At 43.9% G+C, this 22,481-nt stretch overlaps 2 non-coding genes across 2 annotated transcripts; both read left to right on the top strand.

The window, feature by feature from the left end:
* The first annotated feature begins 562 nt into the window (after positions 1-562).
* Positions 563-656, top strand: trnai-uau (transfer RNA isoleucine (anticodon UAU)). Its single transcript has 2 exons — positions 563-600; positions 621-656. It is a non-coding gene; the product is annotated as a tRNA-Ile (tRNA).
* A 1,585-nt stretch (positions 657-2,241) lies between these two features.
* trnav-cac (transfer RNA valine (anticodon CAC)) lies at positions 2,242-2,314 on the top strand. The gene has a single exon. It is a non-coding gene; the product is annotated as a tRNA-Val (tRNA).
* Positions 2,315-22,481: the final 20,167 nt, after the last annotated feature.

Below are 22,481 nucleotides of genomic sequence, written 5' to 3'. Positions count from 1 at the left end.
AATGAAATACTGTATAGTCACTATCTTGTCTTCTTTATAATCGCATCGATATGTTGGGACCAGGTTAAGTCCTCAGAGATCTTAACACCCATGAACTTGAAATTGCTTACTCTCTCCCCTTTTGATCCCTCGATGAGGATTGGTGTCTCTCTACTTCCTGAAGTCCACAATAAGCTTTGTCGTCTTTCTGACGTTCGTTACAATGTTGCTGCTGCGACACCACCCATTGACATATTTTGCCCCTATTCGCCCTCTTGTCTCCATTTCAGATTCGACCAACAACGTTTGCATTATCAGCAAATTTATAGGTGGTATTTGATGTGCACATTTGCTGACTCGATATGCACTTGGATGTAAGGAAGATCGAGGGATATGGACATGATAGGAAGGAGGGATTAGAATTTGAGTACCTTTGATTTGCTTTTTAGCTGGTTATGGCAATACATTGTGGGCCGAAATGCCTTTCACGCGTTGTACATATTTAGGCTCTATGCTCTATGAAATCTGTAAATTTCTTCTAAATTTTCATTCCATATATAAAAATTCGCGTTTGCAGCAGTGAGCTCTAGTGGAGCAATCGGTTAGCGCGCGGTACTTATATGACAGTACACGGCGGAGAAATGCCGAGGCTGTGAGTTCGAGCCTCACCTGGAGCACTTGTGATTTTTAATGCTTGCAACGCCCGGGTGACTTGACGACTCTCAAGCTGAGCATTCCACTGAAATGTTACATTTGATTTTGTGCTTCGGAGACACCCCGCTTATTATTTGTGTTTAACTTCGAATCGATGTACCTTTGATTTTGACCTGAGAAGGCGCGTGTGAGTTTACAAGCGTTGCAGGAGATCCTCCCTTATTCACTAAAAGGCATGTGCCCGCAGGGCTACAGACAATCTCCCTGTTTGGTTCTTTAGTTCAACACGCGTAGCCTCACTTCCCGTTGTGGAAGGTGTCTGGGCAGATGGTTTATTTGCTGAATCAAGGCATCACGCGCACCCCACATTCCTGTCTTCTTAGTTCAATTAATCAAATGGCGAAGCAACGAATCCTACCCTTCCTGAAACCATGCTTCAGAAACCTTCTAATTACACCTCACCTTGGTTTGTTGTGCTGTCGAATAAACTCAATATTTACTTGCTTCGGCGAATTGTTTTAGGCACACGCGAAAAAATAGATATTGATCGTAGCCTCAATGGCCGCAAATGGTATCGGGATGCTGATCTCTCTCTCTCTCTCTCTCTCTCTCTCTCTCTCTCTCTCTCTCTCTCTCTCTCTCTCTCTCTCTCTCTCTCTCTCTCTCTCTCTCTCTCTCTCTCTCTCTCTCTCTCTCTCTCTCTCTCTCTCTCTCTCTCTCTCTCTCTCTCTCTCTCTCTCTCTCTCTCTCTCTCTCTCTCTCCCTCTCTTAACATGAATCTGCAATCTGCATTATTTCTGGACCGAATTATAAAATAATTCTCACATGTCACGACTCCACCAAGCCTCTGTTAAAGAGACGACACCTCCCTTGATTGTACTGACGTCCTTCCGGCTGGAGAGAGATCACTCCACCGCGACCTCAGAGCTGATCGACTTGCCGCTCCGTTCCTGAAGGCTGTGGTTACCAATATAATTTTCGTTCACAATAGGTCGTTTAATTGGCCGTTAATGTCTTGGTCTCGTTGCGATCCGAAGGAACAGATTGGACGGTGATCATTAATGAAATATCAGTGTGATGGTGTGTCTGGTGTCAGTGCGGACTCGGTGGGACGATTGGCCGTGATTCGTTACTCCACAGCTGGCATCATCTCACAAGTAACCCTGGCTTGTAACGCGTCCTGTTGTTTATACACGTATCGGCACATGGTTCACTCACTTGCTTCAACTAACTTGTAATCTGAGGTGATGAGAACGGACGAGAGAGACAGGGTGAGAAATCTTAAACGTACTGTTAAATTTAGCACTTGAGCCGGAGCGCCACCCTGTGGAGACTGCGGGAAGCTAGAGTACCGAAGTTGTGTTAATTCCTTGCCTCATATATGCAACATAGTTCAGTTAACTGTTACATGTCGCGCCTTAACCAACACCCCACAGGAAATTGTTAATACATATCTCTGTATATGGCGCATAAGTTTAATACTTGTTACCGAAAACGGAAAGGAACGGTGGGCAATGCTTTGTACTTATTGTTGTACTTCAGAGCAGGGCGGGGAGGGGATGTCTGAGGTCATTGCTCAATAGCGCAGAACATTGAGCGCTTTGCAGGGTTTCTGTGGTGTAGTGGTTATCACGTTCGCTTCACATGCGAAAGGTCCCCAGTTCAATCCTGGGCAGAAACACTGTTTGGGCTTCAGTACTTCAAATGAATTTGAGACTCAATTTTTCTGTTTGTGTTCAAGTGTATTGTCATCCATGTGTAATTATAATGAACATTCGCTTTTCTATCAGTAGCGCATTGTATTTCAAACCTGGCAAAAGTAAATTAAAGAAAGAAGAATTAATAGTAATTATATTTAATTTACAGGAGAACATAAACGGATTTAAACCTAAGGAGGTTCGTGGATAACGTGCACTGCGTAACGGAAGAATTAACCTTCAAACCTATTGTCATGTATTGTCGCATGAGGATGCATTGTGGTTTCAACGGAGCTCGCATCTCAGATGTTCCCATCTGGACAAACATCAGGAAGAATAACCGTGCGTTGCAAAATTTCAAAATTTTAAATTGCTTTCGTTTTCCTTCCCCTGTATTCCACTCCTTCCTCGTCTCACCATACAAACACTCGGTTCATATTCTCCACCACAGTATTTTAGGTTCCAACTTTTCAGTCTGCCTCCCCCACATCTCTCTCTCTCTGACACACACACACACTCACACACGCACACACACACGCACACACACTCACACACACTCACACACACACACACTCACACACACTCACACACACTCACACTCACTCACACACACACACACACACGCACGCACGCACGCACGCACACACACACACACACACACACACACACACACACACACACACACACACACACACACACACACTCACACACGCACGCATTCAATCTCTCTGCTTGTCTTTGTTTTCTCCGTCGCGAGCAGCATCACAGCCACCCCATGTCCGACACGTAAGTATTTGTTTACGCCGCGGTGGAAACGGTTGGTCACATCAACACCTAAGTCTGGTTAAACCCTTCCTGTAGAATGACGGTAATGTAGCACAAGGAAACGGGGTACTGTGGCACTGTCTATTTTGGGACGAGGTGACGGTGGGAGATCGCATATCGGTACAGTATTGGGATCACGGTCCTTTTCAATATATCGAAGTTTTTGTGATTTCATGTAAAATTAAATCATGGACGAAATATCCCACGCCTGCATAAATGTCAGTAACTAGCCGTGGAGGTTCTTCCGTAACTTAAACATCAGGAATAAATATTTATCTCGGAATATGCTCTGTCCCTGACTCAACGCGCAGCCCGTGTAGAGTTACACCGAAATTAGTCCCGATCTTTCCCCGCTTACACTCTTAACTCTATCACCTTATTAAAACCTTGCTGTCTGTCATTCTAATCAAACCGGCCACAATTATATTGTTTAACATTTCAGCATAATTACCAGTGATGCTTTACTGGATCCCCACAGTGATGTGAAACGTTGGAAATGTATGCCACTGAAAAATGATCAGTGAAAATGTATCCTGGGATATCAGTGGAGTCCAGGAGAAAAGTAACACCTCGCCTTTGGACGTCAAGGAACAGATGGATGGTATATTGACAGTGGTAATTTGTCCTGCTCAGCAGTCACGAGTTTGCATGTAAAATTCTCTGGCAACATTTCAGGTTTTGTGAATCTTCGGTCCGGAAATTGCGCCGCTTTTCCACCGCCTCATGTACCGTGGCATGTAAATGTTCGGGCAGCCCTGGTCAAAGATTGTGTTACTGTGAATAGCTCAGTGTAAAAGAGGACCTGATCTCCAAAAGTCATAAAGTTAAAGATGAATCATTCTTTTCATCATTTTAAGCACGATTAGTGCATTACTTTTTGTTTTGTACAATTTTCGAGTGAAAAAAGGTAAAGAGCACCATGCAAGAGTTTGGGCACCTCAAAGATTTGAGCTCTCAGATAACATTTACCAAAGTCTCAGACCTTGCTTCGCTCGTCAACGCTATGGCTTGTTCATAATTATCGTTAGGAAAAGCCAGATGATGCATATTTCAAAGCTTTATAAGTACCCTGACTCCTCAAATTTTGTCCCAACAATCAGCAGCCATGCTCTTCTCTAATCAGCTGCCTAGCACTTCGAAAATTAAAATAAATGATGCCCACAAAGCAGGAGAAGGCTATAAGAAGATAGCAAAGCGTTTTCAGACAGTTGTTTTCTCAGTTCGTAGTGTAATTAAGAAATGGCAGATTCGAACTCTGGACCATTCACCCCGTAGTCCAGCGCTGATGCCACTACGCCAACAGCCAGCGTCTTAAACACACCTCAAAATCCACAATGGACTACTTCAGGAGGCGCAAGCTGAAGGATTTGCATAGGCCCTCACAGTCACCCGACCTAAACGTCATCGAAAATCTGCGGATGGACCTCAAATAGCAGTGCATGCAAGACGGTCCAAGAATCGCACAGAACTAGAAGCTTTTTCCGAGGAAGAATAGTAAAAATCCTCCAAACAAGAATTGAAAGACTTTTAGCTGGCTACGGAAAGCGTTTACAAGCTGTCATACTTTCCAAAGGGGTTGTTACTAAGTACTGGCCATGCAGGGTGCCCAAACTTTTGCTTCAGGCCCGTTTTCTTTTTTTTTGCTATTTTTTGCTATTTTTTTCGTCTTTTACTCGCTTAGCTATTCACAGTAACAGAAAGTTTGAACAGGGTACCCAAGCATTTACATGCCACTGTATCTCATGACGAGAACATACTCGGCAACGAATTTTCAGATGTAATATCATGTCGGGAATTGAATGGGTATGCACTTTGTTGAAGGCGTAGTCTAGATTCTAAACGGAAATAAATTCAAATATCGAAGGTGCAAAGACAATTGGGCGACCCTCCGCAGGATTGCCGAAACGGTAAATGCAGGCTGAACTGGTAGTAAATGCAATGCCAACATTCATTTGGATAGAACGAGAGTACAAAAGTGAGGCTGTAATGTTGAGTCTTTATAATGCATTGGCCAGACAGCGCCTGGAACAAGATGAACAGTCTGTGTCCCTTATCTAAGAACTGATGCCCTGGCATTGGAAACGGTCCAGACGACGGTGACGAGAATGATCCCGGAATGACAGCTTTAATGTCTGAGGATCCTTTTATGGCTCTGCCCCTGTACTCGTTGAAGTTTAGAAGAAGAAGTTAGGGTTTTCATTGAAACCTATCAAATATAGAAAGGCCTAAGCAGACTGGACATGAAAAGGATGTTTCCAATTGTGGGTGAGTTTAGGGTCAAGAAAGCACAACCTCAGAATATTAGGACGCCCTTTAGAACAGGGATGAGGAGAACGTTTTGTCACCAGAAGGTTATGGATATATGGAGTTCATTGGAAGGATATCTGTGGAGCCAACTCAATTGGTATTTTTTTCTAAGCTTCATTACCTATGCAGGAAGTTCTTAAAATACCCTTTTATATCCGCCTCCACCATCGTCACCGGCAGCCCATTCCATGCACTCACAACTCTCTGCGAAAAAAAAATCTCTGAACCTGACATCTCCTCTGTACCTGCTTCCAAGCACCTGAAAACTGTGCCCTCTCGTGCTAGCTATTTCATCCCTGGATAAAAGCATTTGACTATCCACATGATCAATGCCTCTCATCCTCTTATACGTCTCTATCAGGTCCCCTGTCATGCTCCGAGGCTTCAAGGAGAAAAGGCCGAGTTCACTCAACCTATTATCATAAGGCATACTCTCCCATACAGGCAACATCTTTGTAAATCTCCTCTGCATTCTTTCTATAGTTTCAGCATCCTTCGTATAATGAGGTGACCAGAACTGAGTAGTTACACGTGCGGTCAGACGAGGATCCTTTTAAAGTGTAACTTTACCTCTCGACTCTTAAACACAATCCCATTTTTAAGCGGAGATTGACAGGTTCTTGATTAGGAAGCGTGTCAAAGGTGACAGCAAGAATGCAGAAGAATGGCATTGAGAGTGACAATATATCAGCCATGATGGATGGACGGAACGGCTGAATTCTGCATCTATATCTTCTGGTATTATAGCCATATTTATTAACAAACTTTCATAGAAAAACTTTGATTTTCATTATACTCAGCCAAGCACTGTGTGACAAAAGGTGAAAGCTCGGAATTCTAGTAAGTGATAACTTCAATATTTTATCCCCCCAGATAAGCCTGTCAGGACTAGGATGGTATTCGAATCCACGCGTGCAAAACACAATGGATTAGTAGTACCTTGCCTTAACTTCGCGGCCACCTCGTCAGGTGTGCAACCGTTTGTGTTTTATTGTTATGAGTTTCTTTCCAATCACTTGCAATACCTATTTATGTTTCACACGTTTGATTTCATATTCCAGTTCTATTGTCCTTGGCTGCCATGGTTACCAGAATTCCTGGGCATTGATAAGGAAGGCTTTGAGCGATATGCCCCAAATACAGGAGAATCAAACTATCTTTTATAGGCCCCTCAGACGCTCTGATCGTGCTGCGTTAAAAGTATCGATCCCTTCCAGTTCAATTCAGTGAACCTGTGAGTATTTTCAGTTGTGCAATGAGCAGTGGACAGGTGTGCAAATTTCTGAGGTCCATTTTTAACTGGTTTATACTTGAAACCACTACATTATAAAATATGCTAAAATTTCCACGAATCAGGCATTTTAAAATGGAGGTGTAAAAAGAAAGACATTTAAATATTCTTTATTAGATTGTCTTAACTTTCTTAGTTACATCCTCCACATAAACAAGGAGCAAAAATTCTTCCGTTATATATCAGTCTAAATGTACAATGCACGAATTTATAGTAATTTATAATATATATATGTACAACTCTATAGTCAATATAACATAGATATACAGCTGTGTCAGCATGAATTAACCAGTCAGATGTCCTGGTGGAAGAAGCTGCCTTGGAGCCCGTTGGTCCTGGCTTTTACGTTGTAGTTCCGTTTCCTGGATGGTAGAAGCTGGAAAAGTTTGTGATTGCGGTAACTGGGGTCTCGAATGGTCTTTCGGACGCCTTATACACACTCGTCTCTGTAAATGTCTTGAATAGTGAGACGTACACATCTATAGGTGTGCTGGTCTGTCCGCAGCGCTCTCTGCAGGGTCCTGCGATTGAAGGAAGTACAGTTCCCAAAACAGCCAGTCAGGATGCTCCCAAATGCGCCTGTAATGAAAGTTCTTAGGACCTCTATCGCCGTTCTCCCAGTGCAATACGTAACGTTTGGATCCTGAAACCAAATGGGCATAAATCGATCGTGTAGTTTGCACGAAAAAAAAACCTTCGGAATTTTCGTCAGTATAACACTGAAGAAAACGACTGTTCGGTCTGTCATTGACATGACCGATAGATAGTCGGTGATAGTTTTAGAGATTGCAGTCTTACCCCGCGATGACAATAGACAATAGGTGCAGAAGTAGACCATTTGGCCCTTCGAGCCTGCACCGCCATTTTGAGATCATGGTTGATCAACTACTATCAATACCCCGTTCCTGCCTTGTCCCCATATCCCTTGATTCCCCTATCCATAAGATACCTATCTAGCTCCTTCTTGAAAGCATCCAGAGAATTGGCCTCCAGTACCTTCCGAGGCAGTGCATTCCAGACCCCCACAACTCTCTGGGAGAAGAAGGATTTCCTTAACTCTGTCCTAAATGACCTACCCCTTATTCTCAAACCATGCCCTCTGGTACTGGACTCTCCCAGCATCTAGAACATATTTCCTGCCTCTATCTTGTCCAATCCCTTAATAATCTTATATATTTCAATCAGATCCCCTCTCAATCTCCTTAATTCCAGCGTGTACAAGCCCAGCCTCTCTAGCCTCTCTGCGTAAGAAAGTCCAGACATCCCAGGAATTAACCTCGTGAATCTAAGCTGCACTTCCTCTACAGCCAGGATGTCCTTCCTTAACCCTGGAGACCTAAACTGTACACAATACTCCAGGTGTGGTCTCACCAGGGCTCTGTACAAATGCAAAAGGATTTCCTTGCTCTTGTACTCAATTCCCTTTGTAATAAATGCCAACATACCATTAGCCTTCTTCACTGCCTGCTGCACTTGCTCATTCACCTTCAGTGACTGATGAACAAGGACTCCTAGATCTCTTTGTATTTCTCCCTTACCTAACTCTACACCGTTCAGATAATAATCTGCCTTCCTGTTCTTACTCCCAAAGTGGATAACCTCATACTTATTCACATTAAACGTCATCTGCCAAGTATCTGCCCACTCACTCAGCCTATCCAAGTCACCCTTAATTCTCCTAACATCCTCAACACATGTCACACTGCTACCCAGCTTCGTATCATCAGCAAATTTGCTGATGTTATTCTCAATGCCTTCATCCAAATCGTTAACGTAAATGGTAAACAGCTGTGGTCCCAATACCGAGTCCTGTGGTACCCCACTAGTCACCACCTGCCATTCCGAGAAACACCCATTCACCGCTACCCTTTGCTTTCTATCTGCCAACCAGTTTTCTATCCATGTCAATGTCTTCCCCCCGATGCCCTGAGCTTTGATTTTACCCACCAATCTCCTATGTGGGACCTTATCAAATGCCTTCTGAAAATCGAGGTAAACTACATCCACTGGATCTCCCTTGTCTAACTTCCTGGTTACATCCTCGAAAAACTCCAATAGATTAGTCAAGCATGATTTACCCTTGGTAAATCCATGCTGGCTCAGCCCAATCCTATCACTGCTATCTAGATATGCCACTATTTCATCCTTAATAATGGACTCTAGCATCTTCCCCACCACCGATGTCAGGCTGACAGGTCGATAGTTCTCTGTTTTCTCCCTCCCTCCTTTCTTAAAAAATCGTGTATAAATCCATCAAGCCACCTCTCACCCTCCAAAGAGATAAACCCAGTGTCGCTCTAGAGCTTTCCACACTAGACCGAATCGATTTTCCCTTCGCAGCAGCAACGTATCTACCTAGATAAACATCTCTATCTTCTCACCATTGTATCATTGAATAATCAATTCGAAGAGTTTAATTTTTTTTTGAAATACCCATACAGAGATATGAAAAGTATTCGGCCCCATAGAAGTTTGAATGTTTTATTGTTGTACAGCACCAGATCAAGATGGATTCAATTTGGATTTTTTAACACTGATGAACAGTAAACTTCTCGTCAGGTCAAAGTGCAAACAGATCTCTACAACGTGATCTAAATTGATTACGAATATAAAACACAAAATAGTTGTTTACGTAAGTATTCGCTCCCGTCAAAATGGCACACCATATCATCACTGCTACAGCCAGTTAGTTTCAGAACTCAAATTATTAGTTTACTGGCGATAACCTCTACGCAGTCAACGTGCTTCAACCGATTGTAGTAACAATACACCTACCCTGATAAAACTACATCATGAATCCAAAAGAACACTCCAAGCATCTCCGCGAAGAGCTTATTGAACAGCACGTCTGGAGATGGATATAAGAAAATTCCCAAGTCACTGAGTATCCCTTAGAGGAGAGTTAAGTCAATCATCAAGAAGTGGAAAGAATATGGGACAATTCCAAATTCCCCCTTGAGCAGGCATTGCTCAAAAACTGAGTGATTATGCAAGAACGGGACTATTGAAGGGAGACCGCGAGGGACCTCTGACATCTCTGGAGGACATACAAGCTTCGGTGGCTGAGATGGTAGAGAGTACGCATACAACTGTTGCCTGGGTGGCTCATCAGTCGCAACATTATGGGAGAGTGTCAAAGAGAAAGACACCGCTGAAAAAAACTCACTTGAAATCTCGGCCATAGTTGCAACAGGACATGTAGGACACTAAGGTCTGTGATCAGACAGACTCAAGGATGGAGAGAGAAGCTCAAGGGTAAGAGGGAGAAGAGGGAGACTGTTGTGCACAAGCGATAAGAGAAAGGCTGGGAGAAGCGACATTGGGGTGGAAAGACACCGGAGAATGTGAGGGTGACTGGGGTAGAAGAAAGAGAGTGTGGTAGGGAGGGACTGGGGTGAAAGAGGGGTTAGTAGGATCCCCGAAGAGAGGGATGGAGGGTAAGTGAGACTGGGAGACAGGAAGACAGGAGGAGCGACGGGGAAAAGGACGGGGTAGGGATCACCGGGGAGTTAGTGATACTGGAGAAGAGAGAGCGATACGGGGATATAGAAAGGGTGAGAGAGACTGGAGGATGAAAGAGACAGGAGGTGAAACAGGTACTGAGGTAAGATAGGGACTGACGCGTAAGAGGAAAATTGTGGAATGAGAAACTGGGCTGTGGAAAACGGGGAGAGACTATACCGCTGCTATACCGCTAGTAGCGTCTTCTACAGTGAAGACAGATGTAAAATACTTATTCAGTTCGCTCGCCCCTTTCCTGTCCTGCTATTGCTATTCTCCAGCATCGTTATTAAGCGGTCTGATGTCCAATATCGCGACTCATTTATCTTTCATATAGCTGAAGAAGCTTTTGCTATTCCCTTCAAATTGTGGGCTAGCTTACCTTCGTATTCCATCATTTGGAAGTCATCATATCTTAATTACTTCGTCCGTTGCCTTCTGCTTTCAACGAGATTGCCTCTACCTTATCACTTTTCCTCGATAAGGTATGTCCTCTCTCTGGGTTTTATGTTGGCTTTGACTTCTCATGATAGCCACAGTTGTGTCATATTGTCTTTAGAATACATCTTCATTTTCCGATGTACATATCATTCGCATTTCCAAATGCTTCCAGAAATCCCAGCCGTTGCTGCTGTGCAGTCATCCCTGCCAGTGTTCTTTTCCAAGCAATATTGGCCACCTCCTCTCTCAAGACTGTTTAATTCACTTTGCTCCGCTGATACATCTGACTTCAGTTTCCCTTTGTTAAATTTCAATTTGCATTTTATCACCTTATCAGGTGGACCCGAGGGAGAGATAGATGTGGAGAAAGCCAGAGGAGAGAAACGTAGCGGAGAGAGACGAACAGGAAGTGAGATGAGCGTAGAAATGAAAAACGAATAGGTAGGGACCAGCGGAGAGAGAGGGAACCAGCGAGAAAATAAGACGGGATTGTGGAGAAAGGCAGGGTGAAACCGAAAAGGTTGATAAAGTGACGTGGTAGCGGGAGACAAGGAGAAACAGATAGTGGTTGGGGAATAAACGAGGGAGACCGACTGAGGGGACAAAGAAACTGGGGAAGGGAGACTGGGGTATGGAGAGAGAAACTGAGGGGGACGAGGGAGACTGCTGTGCGTGGGATAAGAGTAAGGCTTGGAGAAGCGACAGTGGGGCAGAGTGAGAGACTGGGGAATGTTAGCGTGACTGTGTAAGGAGAAAGAGAGTGTTCGAGAGATTGTGTGGTAAAAGACGCGGTAGTGAAGATTCGGGCAGAGAGAGAGAGAGTGGGTGAGCGATATTGGATTGAAAGACTTTTAGTGAGGGTCCCAGTACGGCAATCAGAGAGAGAAAGACAGGGGGAGAGAGACGTAGAGTAGGACTGCGTAGAGAGCGCTAGGGGATTTAGTGACACTGGAAAGAGAGGGAGACACGGGGAGGGAGACAAAGTCCAAGAGTCTGAGGGAGAGACTGGACAATGAGAAGGACAGAGTGCAAAACTTGTACTGAGTTTAGAGAGATACTGAGGAGTAAGAGACAGATTGTGGAAAAATAAACTGGACAAGGAATGATGACTGGACGAAAGAGAGAGATAAGGAGATGGGGAGGGTGCGAGACGGCAGAGAAGACGAGGGGAAAGGGGGAGGGCCAGAGAAGACGGGGGCGAGAGAAAGATTGGGTAAGAGGCATACCATGGAGCCATTCTGGGGGAGAAAGAGACCTGTGAGAGAGAGAGACGGCTGAGAGAGTGGTCGGGAAGGGAGGCTGGGGAGGGAGAGGAAGACTGGGTAAAAGCGATTGGACGATTTGGGGATAGAAAGACAGGGTCGAGGAAGAATCTGGGAGGGAGAGAGACTAGAGCTGAGAGTGGAGAAGTGAGACGGGAGAAAGGCTGGTGAGGTACGAGAGAGCAATGAGGAGAATGTGATCGGGAGAGAAGGACCTGGGTTAGAGAAAGGACAGGGTGATGAGAAATTTCGGAAGGGTAGCGAGTTCGGACTTTGGGGAGCGCTAAGAGAGCGCTGGGAAGAGACCGGTGGGTGGAGAAAAGACACTGGAATGGTATAAAGACAGGGAGCGAGAGAGATGGGAAAGAAACACAGTAAAGAGAGACAATGTATGGCTGGATGGGGGAGAAATAACCTGGAGGAAGAGTGAGATGGGGATGTACAGGGAGACAGGAATGAGAAAGAGACCGGAGTTCGGCAGAGAGACGGAGGAGAAACATTGGGGACAGCAAAGTTTGCGATGAGTGTTTGTGGGCAAGTGTGAGCGAAAATCCAGAAAAATGTACCGTGAGGGGCTAACATAGAAACGTAGAAAACCCACATCACCTTCGGCCACAAAATTTACCCGAACATGTCCCAACCTTCGAAATTACTAGGCATACACATAGCCCTCTATTTTGTTAAGCTCCACGTACCTGTCCAAAAGTCTCTTAAAAGACCCTATCGTATCCGCCTCCACCAACGTTGTCAACAGCCCACTCTACGCACACACCACTCTCTGCCTAAAAACGTACCCCTGACATCTCCTCTGTACCTATTCCCAGCACCTTAAACCTGTGTCCTCTTATGGTAACGATCTCAGCCCTGGGGATAAACCTCTGACTATCCACACGATCAATGCCTCTCATCATCTTGTACACCTCTATCCAGTTACTTCTCATCCTCCTTCGCTCTAAGGAGAAAAGGCCGAGTTCACTCAAACTATTCTCATAAGGCATCCTCCCCAATCCAAGCAACATCCTTGTAAATCTCCTCTGCACCCTTTCTCTGGCTTCCACATCCTTCCTGTAATGAGGCGTCCAGAAATGAGCACGGTACTCCAAGTGAGGTGTGATCAGGGTTCTATGTAGCTGCAACATTACCTCTCGGCTACTAAAGTCAGTTTTAAGACTAATGAAGGCCAGTACACCGTATGCCTCATTAACCCTAGAGTCAACATGTAAGGGTCCCAGAACAGAACCCGGAGGGACACCGCTTGTCATCAGCCTCCATGCAGAATATGACCCGTCTACAACCACTCTTTGCCTTCTGTGGGCAAGCCAGTTCTGGATCCACAAAGCAACGTTCCCTTGGATCCAATGCCTCCTTACGTTCTCAATAAGGCTGCAATGGGGCACCTTATCAAATGTCTTGCTACATCTACTGATCTTCCTTCGTCAATGTGTTTAGTCACATACTGAAAAAAATCAATCAGGCTTGTAAGGTACGAACTGCAATTTACAAAGCCATGCTAACTATTCCTATTCATATTATACCTCTCGAAATGTTCATAAATCCTGCCTCTCAGGATCTTCCCCATCAGCTTACCAACCACTGAAGTAAGACTCAGTGGTCTATAATTTCCTGGGCTATCTCTACTCCTCTTCTTGAATAAAGGAACAACATCCGCAGCACTCCAATCCTCAGGAACCTCTCCTGTCCCCATTGATGATGCAAAGATGTTTGCCCAAGGCTCGGCAATCTCCTCCCTCGCCTCCCCTGGCGACGTATCCAACTTGATGCATTTCAAATGCTCCAGCATTGCCTCTTTCCTAATGTCTACATGCTCAAGCTTTTCGGTCCTCTGCAAGTCATCACTACAATCCCTGAGATCCTTTTCCATAGTGAATACTGAAGTAAAGTATTCATTAAGTGCCTCTGCTATTTCCTCCGATCCCATACACACTTTCCCACTGTCACACATGATAGGTCCCATTGTTTCACGTTTTACCCTCTTGCTCTTCATATACTTGTAGAATGCCTTAGGGTTGTCCTTAATCTTGCCCACCAAAGCCTTTTCATGGTCCCTTCCTGCTCTCCTAATTTATGTTTAGCTCCTTCGTGTTAGCCTTATAATCTTCTAGTTCTCTAACATCAGCTAGCTCTCTGAAGCTTTCGTAAGCTTTTCTTTTCTTCTTGACTGGATTTATTCCAGCCTTTGCACACCATGGTTCCTGTACCCTACTATAGCTTTCCTGTCTCATTGGACCATACCTATGCAGAACTCCACACAAATATGCCCTGAACATTTGCCACATTTAATCCGTACTTTTCCCTGAGAACATCTGTTCCCAATTTAAGCTTCCAATATCCTGCCTATATAACCTCATAATTCCCTTTACCCCAATTGAACGCGTTTCTAACTTGCCTGTTTTATCTCTCTCCAATTATATTGTAAAAGAGATAAAATTATGATCATTTTCTCCAAAATGCTCTCCCACGGACAGACCTGGCACCTGACCAGGTTCATTTCACAATACCAAATCAAGTACAGTCTCTCCTCCTATAGGATTATCTACATATTGTGTCAAGAAACCTTCCTGAACCCACATAACAAACTCCATCCCATGTATATTCCTTGCTCTAGGGAGATTGAAATCTATTTTTGGGAAATTAAAATCTCCTAACAGGACAACTGTGGAAAGCGGCCAGTGAGTGCGTGGGCCGGTAAAGGAGTGGAGATTTGAGGCTTTGACTCGAGAGCCGTTTTCTTCGGCAGTTTAACGGGGGCACGACTGCGCAAGCGTGTGTAAGTTGGACCGTGAGGCAGCGGGAGTATTTAAAGAGAACAGTTAGACGGAGCGGGCGACGGAGTAGAGGGGTACAGAGTAGCAAGGCTCTGTCTCCAGAGGCTTAGGAGGAGCTTCAGTCCGAATGAGGTAAGGCCGGGTAAGTTCCTTTAAAAGGAGAAAGTTTCAATAATTGAGGCAACGTTATTAGGTCGGTCGTGGCAGCTGAGATCGGCTCCGTGGTTTGTTCATCCTGTAGCATGTGGGAAATCAGGGATAATTCCAGTGTCCCTGACGACTATGTGTGCAGGAACTGTGACCAACTGCAGCTTCTGGCAGACCGCACTGAGCGTCTGGAGCTGCGGTTGGATTCATACTGGAGCATCCGCGATGCTGAGAAAGTCGTGAATAGCACGTTCAGTGAGTTGGCCACACCGCAGGTAAAGGCTACACAGGCAGAAAGGGAAGGGGTGGCCACTAGACATCGTAGCAGTAGGCCGGTAGTGCAGGAGTCCCCTGAGGTCATCTCCCTCCTAAACAGATATATTGTTGGGGGAGATGTCTCATAAGGAGATCATCTCCTCCCTCACCATCAGTCCGGGCCCCAAACAGTTCCCTCCAGGTAAGGCAACACTTCACCTGCACATATGCTGTGGTCGACCATTGTGTCTGGTGCTCCTGGTGCGGCCTTCTCTACATTGGTGAGACCCGGGATAAACTGGGACACATTTCCACGAGCACCACCGCTCCATCCGTGTAAAGCGGAGCTTCCCGGATTTCAAACATTTTAATTCTGATTCCCATCGCCGGTTCGACATGTTCGGGCCACTGCTTACTCTTCTGTCACAGTGACGTGACCTCAAGCGGTAGGACCGACAACTTATTTTCCGTCTAGTTTGCTTCCAACCTGGTGTCATAAATGTCGATAAAAAAATCTCTTCCCCTCCCCTTTTCTTCTATTAACCACTCTGAGGTATTCTCACCCGCCTATCACCTCACCCAGCGTCCCCAACTACTTCCGGTTTTCCTGTACTCCACTCTCCTCTCTTATCAGATTTCTTCCGCTCCAGCCCTTCGCCTTTCACCTGAAATCATCAAACACCTTTCCCCTCCTCACACTATTTCATTCTGGCGCCGTTTTGCCCCTTACTTTCCAGTCACGAAGAAAATCTCGACAGATACGTCAACCGTTTATTCATCCCCATAAATGCTGCCTGCCCTGTTGAATTCACCTAACATTTTGCCTGTGTGTGTGTGTGTTTGTGTTGTCTTAGATTTCCAGCATCTGCTGAATTAGCTATGTTTTGAAATTTTGAAATGGATGAGATGTACGGACGAGTCAATCACTCAGAAGGAATTCACGCCGCACGTATTTTCAAAAATATTATTGATAGAGAAAATGCAAAAAAGAAGAAAATAATATCTGATAATAATTTCAGCAGGAATAAAATTCAGCACAAAAATAAACAAAAATATATCACGTCTGATTATCTGCTCTTAATAGTGATGGATTTGATACCAACGATGGAACACATCACAAGGGTTGTGCCCCTCAAAACAACACAGGCGCTGTCACACATTATCAATTCATGCTATTTCAGCTACAAGAGTGGTAATAAAATAGCAGCAAATTTGCAGAAATGTATAATCACTGTCCTACAGAGAAGGGTCATTGTTTTAACTTCATTTTCTTTCAATTCGCCTGACCTATTTCTAATGATCTGCATTTCAGGGAACGTTGTTTCAACGCATTTCAATTGAAATCAGATTTTAGTTATGAATCGGCCGTCTTCAGCAGTGGCAGGCAATAGAAATCTCTTTAACATTTCCAATTCGCCGTGATTCTTCAAAACTTGAATAAAATGCAGATATAAACGGTTTGTCCTTTTTAGGGAGAAATTATAGCCTGGCGTATCAACTTAATCCTATAAATTAGGAAGGTTGTTTTGTTCTCCTCTCCGGTGGTAAGAGGAGAACACTGCTAATTAAATATAAACTAACTGGCATTGACTTCATCCCGGAGCCAGAGAATAACACCCGCTGAGAGAAAGCCGCAAAGCCATGCGCTAGAAGTGGCCACTCTCAGTGATAAATGATGGCATACAGAATGCTAACAAAATTATACAATTATAATGCCGATTATATCTCCAATATAACAGGTTAGTAATATAACAGAAATCTAGCGAAATTCACTCAGAATGTTGGAGCTGAATAAACAGTCTATGTCTGATCGAGCCCTTTCTTTATGAATCCTCGGTGGTCTTTATCGCCAGAGTACTTTGTTCGGATATGGAAGGACAATTTACCCTCCGGTGCTGCAACACAATACTTATACCAGTTTCAATTACATACAGTTATCTCCTGGTCCTCAGTTAAGCAACCATATATAGCAAAGCTACAGCGGTCAAACAGGCAATGAAAGAATGATTCCGTCCCTTGCTCAAGAAAATGTAAAAGGGAACATGCTCTGCTTTGAAATATAGTCAACATAATGCAAGACCCAACAGGAATATTTTCTGTTGCAATAGAGATCTCCATTCTGGGGTCCACGGACCCCTCTGTTAATGGTAGGAGTACATAGCATAAAATGTTTCGGAAACTCCTGGACTACAACATAGTTAAATCTGATTTTATGGAAGGGAACTAAATCACACTGCAGTATATTCCCAATGAGTTTGTATAAACTCGAGAAAAAGACGTAATAAGGGAAAGCTCTGGGTAGCGATCATGCAGGTGCCTGAAACCCATACATGGCCATGAATTCCTGCAATCCTTATTACGAGTTTTGTGAAGGGAATGGGTTGTCCCTAATCACACCCCACTTCCCCTACATGAATAAGTGTTGACGTCATAATACTGAAGATTATCACGTGACGTAGGCATCATTGATATCTGCACGTGCATAAGAGTCCCTGACGTACAGTACGCATTTTGGATTCAGCCGAGATTTTATACACACAACAAATCATGCAGCATCTATGGAGGGAAATTAGCAGTTGTGACTCCAGACCTCATTCGGGATGGAAAAGAAGTCAGCAGAGGTCAAAGTAAAGAAATGTGGTTGGATTCGAGAACACATATTGCAAGGTTGTATTGCAAATATATTCATAAAATATAATAAGATTCCCTAGATTCGGCATTTAAACTTTTACAAACTTCTACAGACTCACAGTGGTTTGGGCATCCTCTCTGCTTTCCCTAACACAATTAGGGATAATTTCATTTACATTTTATTTACGGAGCTTCCCATTTAGTGTAAACAGATACTTTGCCCCATTCTTGAGCTCCTCCCTGAATTTCCTCTGTGTCAGTCCATAGATACACGTGTTGGTGCAGGAACTAAGCAACTTCAACATATCCCCGACCACTTGTAAGACAAATGTAGGTGTGTTGTAATATTTGTCTGTGAAATAAACGTTTACCGCTGCCCAACTCATGGAGTGTACAATATTGGTTATCCACAATAATATGAAATTGGCAGATAAGCGAACAACAAAACCATTGACTTTCTCCGTTTCTTCATCTCTGGATCACTTTTATTGTCAGTATTGCTCCGAAGTCCAGGGCGAACAATATTCGCTGCTATACTAGATCTGGTGGTTAACGTATTGATCAGCACAATTCAACCAAATGGTAATAATGGGTTCACGATGGTATCGAATAACTCGTAACCTCTCCACAGGGATGATGTAAAGTACTCGGGTTTGGGAATGCACGTCCCTGGTTCTCCTACCAAGTAAAATGGAAATGACTGAACACAGATGCCTACGTCCACCGCCATGATCGCCACGGTCGCTGTTCTCTCCGTACAATATCGGGGCCGCAGCTTCTGAAGGCAGATTGTGACGTAGCGATCGAAAGTGAAAGCGACCGTCAGCCAAACGGAACAATCCATGGCTGCAATCGTCAAAATATTTCCCACATCACACAGCGGGGGTTTCACCAAAAATCAGCATACGGATAGGGAGGATTGATTTTCATCAATACAACACCAAGGACAACGACCATCAGATCCGCTGCCGCCATGGCCAGGTAGCCAGTGATACATTTGGAGAGCCCACAATTTCTGCGAGACAGGATCACAATCGCCGCTAAATTAACTGAGAAAAGAGAGATTAAACGAGACAGTCATTTCTTAATGTGTCTGCATTGCTCAGTGTGACTTTGTTTGCATGGCAAGACTGGGAGTCCATATCGCACCGTTTAGGTAGCAGTCCGCACTTTGTTTTACCAAATTGCATCATCGTACTGTATTCCATCCGCCACTTCTGTGCCCATTCTTCCAATATGGCTGAACACTGCTGCAATCGCATCGCTTCCTCAGCAATACCTACCTTTCCACCCATCATTCGTATCATCCACACACTTTGCCAGAAAGCCGTCAGTTTCATAATGGTAATCCGTGGTGGCAGGAAGAAGAAAACCATGGTGGAAATTTGTTTCTGGGATCGCAAGTCAGCTAATAGTGATTTGTTCAGCGATCGTTGCTGGGACAATTGTCATGTGTCATCGATATCGAAGATTTGGATAACAATGTGCAAAACCCGGGGAATAATTGTACAGACGACAACAAAATAGATTGTCTAATGGAGAGCGAGGTCAGCTATCAAACATCAGGTTGCTAACTTCATCAGTTCATTAAGTTGGTCAAAGAATAGAATTCTGGAGCTTAATTGGGACACTTTGAGGGTTCGTTTTGGAGAGGTAATCAAGGTAGGAGAGACTCGGTGAACATTAGATCTCCACAGAGTCTCGAGAATAGAGGGACCTTGTATTTCAAGAACACGATTTACTGAAAGTGGAGCATAAGGTGGACAGGTTAAATAGGAAGCTAGGATCGATAGGCTTCATCAGTGAATGAATTGAGTAGGGAAGTTTGGATGGAGGTGCAAATACGCACGTCTCTGTTCCGCCTGTACACACAGAGCAGTGAGCACTGTGGACACCTGGAAATTGGAAAGGCTCACACTAAATTAGTCCAGAAACAATTTACCAAAGTACTTCTAGGATTTTAAAAACTGCTTTGCAGAGAGAGATTGATCAGAGACGGACAACATTCGCTGCAGCTCAGGTAGATGGGAGTTAATCACACTGACGCACAGAAAACCACAAGGGACAGAGACAGTGTAAATTCACCCAGTCTATTTTTGCAGGGTTGAGGCATCCTGATCCTGACGGCGCGGGAATAAATTAAGTGGGAAAGGTTCAATAGGTGTTTGAGGGGCAACTTTTATACAAATGGGGCAATCATATGAATTACGCTGCGCGATGATGTGCCTGTGGCAGTCCCAATAATATAAGGCAGTTGGACGGGTAAATGGCTATGAAGCGTTTGGAAGGTTGTGAGGTGAACGCTGAAACATGGCCCGGCATCTGATTTGGCATGGGATCTTTGGATCAAATATCCTTTTTTTTTCGTGTTGCATAACTCTATCCCTCCAAAATAAATTCGTTAATCCTAAATTCAGCGTATTCCCATTGAACACTTTTTCCCTCCGGGTTGTTTTTACTTTTCCGCTGTATCCCCTATGAACCTTCAGGTAGCAATTTCCAATATCCTGACAACCAGGACAGCACATACCCTTTGGCTGAACACACAGGACAGCGACCATAACTATGCCAAACAGAGAAATCATAAATCAAACACAATCACTTTGTTGTTAGAGTATGAACCACACTCAGGTTTAATTTCAGCGGCAAATGTCGTGATAATCATTACATCCTAAACACAAATGTGTAAGGTTACGATAACGTACATTAAATCAAACATAAATAAAACATTAAAGGCATCGAAGTCACGTAAATCATATTTTTCAACAAATCGGTGAAACGTGCTTCTATTCTCAATATTTCCTGAGTGAGTTTATATTAAAAGACTCGAATAGCAGAACACGTCCGCTCTAAATTGCAGCGTATAATTTAAAGACTACATTATGTCGCACATCTCGGCATTTCCACGAGCTTACCTGGAATACCAACGGTTGCCAGTACGGGATAGTAAATAGAGACGATATAATAAATTGCTGGATATCCCATTTTCTGCCAGAAGCGGTGATCGGTTGTACGAAAAGTGCCAACTGTCTAGTGCACTGGTTCAATGAGCCCTGATACAACAGGAGACATGTCCCTTAAGCCAATTAATGTCCCTTTAGTTACATTAGATACAGGACAGTGAACAAGCAACCAGTGTTTGTTTCTGTCTATTTTTACTCATTGTGACATTGGGTAACACACTGAACTCTTCGCGGGGCATGACAAACAATGTTTGTCATTGTTCATTGTTTACATTGTTCATTCAATGTATTTCAGAGTCAGAGAAATAGGTACCACAGCACAAAAAAAAGGGACCCATCCAGTTCGTATCAAGTTATGCCTCGACTTCGGTACCGTTACATTCACGTACTTACACAAATTTGTCTTAAGTGTCACTTCAAACCCATGTCCGCCACTTTCACTAGCAGCTTGTTGGACACTCTTCCCAATCTTGGAATAGAGCTCCACATGTTTGCACTTAAATATGTTACGTTTCTTCCCTGACTTATGAACGATAGTTTTAGTCTCACCCAAGTAGTGACAAAAGCCTGCTTCCTTTTACCCCTTATAATTCGTATCCCTCTATGTGATCTCCCTACATTCTCTACGCTCAAGATAAGAAAAAAAATGTACTAACCTATTCAAACATTCCTCAAAAATGAGGTCTTCAAGTGTCAACAAAGACCTTGTCTCTGTATTTGTTCACTCGCAGTGATTTTTTTGTGCAGGTAGTTGATCGGAACTCCACACAATACTCCAAACTGAGCCTCGCCAACGTACAATGCAACGTCAGAATTTCATCCTAAACTAAATAGTCTGAGTTATCGATGTCTAACTGCCCAAAAACCGCTTTACGACCCAATCTCCCTCAGACGCCACTGTCAGTGAATAATGGATCTGATTTCACAGACTCTCTGGCTTTTACCCTAGTCATGTTGAATCCGGTTTACGACATCCCGCTGAAAGAAAAGGACCGAACCGTCTGGACTAACCTCCCAGGTGGGCTTTGTAAAAAGCCTTGTTAATGTCCAAGTCAACGAGATCCACTGACGCGTCTTCATCAGATTTTCTGTTAACTCCTAGGAAAAAAGCTTGTACGATTGCAACGTACCACCATGTTGAATTTCAACAATAATGTCATGGCTATCGATCTACCGAACATATATATATATATATTGTTCCTTCGAATGCCGTGAAATAATTTACCAACCACTGGCGTCAGACTCACTGTGCTGAAATATTTTAACATAATCCGATTTCTTCCCGAGCAGAAAAAAAAAAGACATACGAAAGGGGATGAACTGGAAATATAAAGATGGAGTTAAAGGGAAGTTAAAAGAAAAGTTAAAAAAGGACAACAGAATCAATGGAGCAGAAAACTCACGAAGAGATCATACAGTATGACCAAGTGAAATAGAAATTGGTATGCAAGGTGAAGGGAGTGACGAATTAAAAGTATTATGAATGCACGAAGTATAAGGAATAAAGTAAATGAGCTTGAGGCTCAGCTGGAAATTGGCAAGTAAGATGTTGCGGGAATAGCATAGACATGGCTTCAAGCGGACAGGACCTGGGAAATGAATTATCGAAAGGACAGCCTGACGGGGAGTGGGGGTGGGGTGGTTCTGTTGGTGAGGAATGATATTCCGTCCCTTGCGAGGGGGGACATAGAATCAGGGGATGTAGAGTCAGTATGGATAGAATTGAGAAATTCTGAGGGTAA

Source organism: Hemitrygon akajei, unplaced genomic scaffold (assembly GCF_048418815.1).
Source record: "Hemitrygon akajei unplaced genomic scaffold, sHemAka1.3 Scf000166, whole genome shotgun sequence".
In the NCBI taxonomy this organism is placed as follows: Eukaryota; Metazoa; Chordata; class Chondrichthyes; order Myliobatiformes; family Dasyatidae; genus Hemitrygon; species Hemitrygon akajei.
This window is presented reverse-complemented; position numbering and strand designations above follow the sequence as displayed.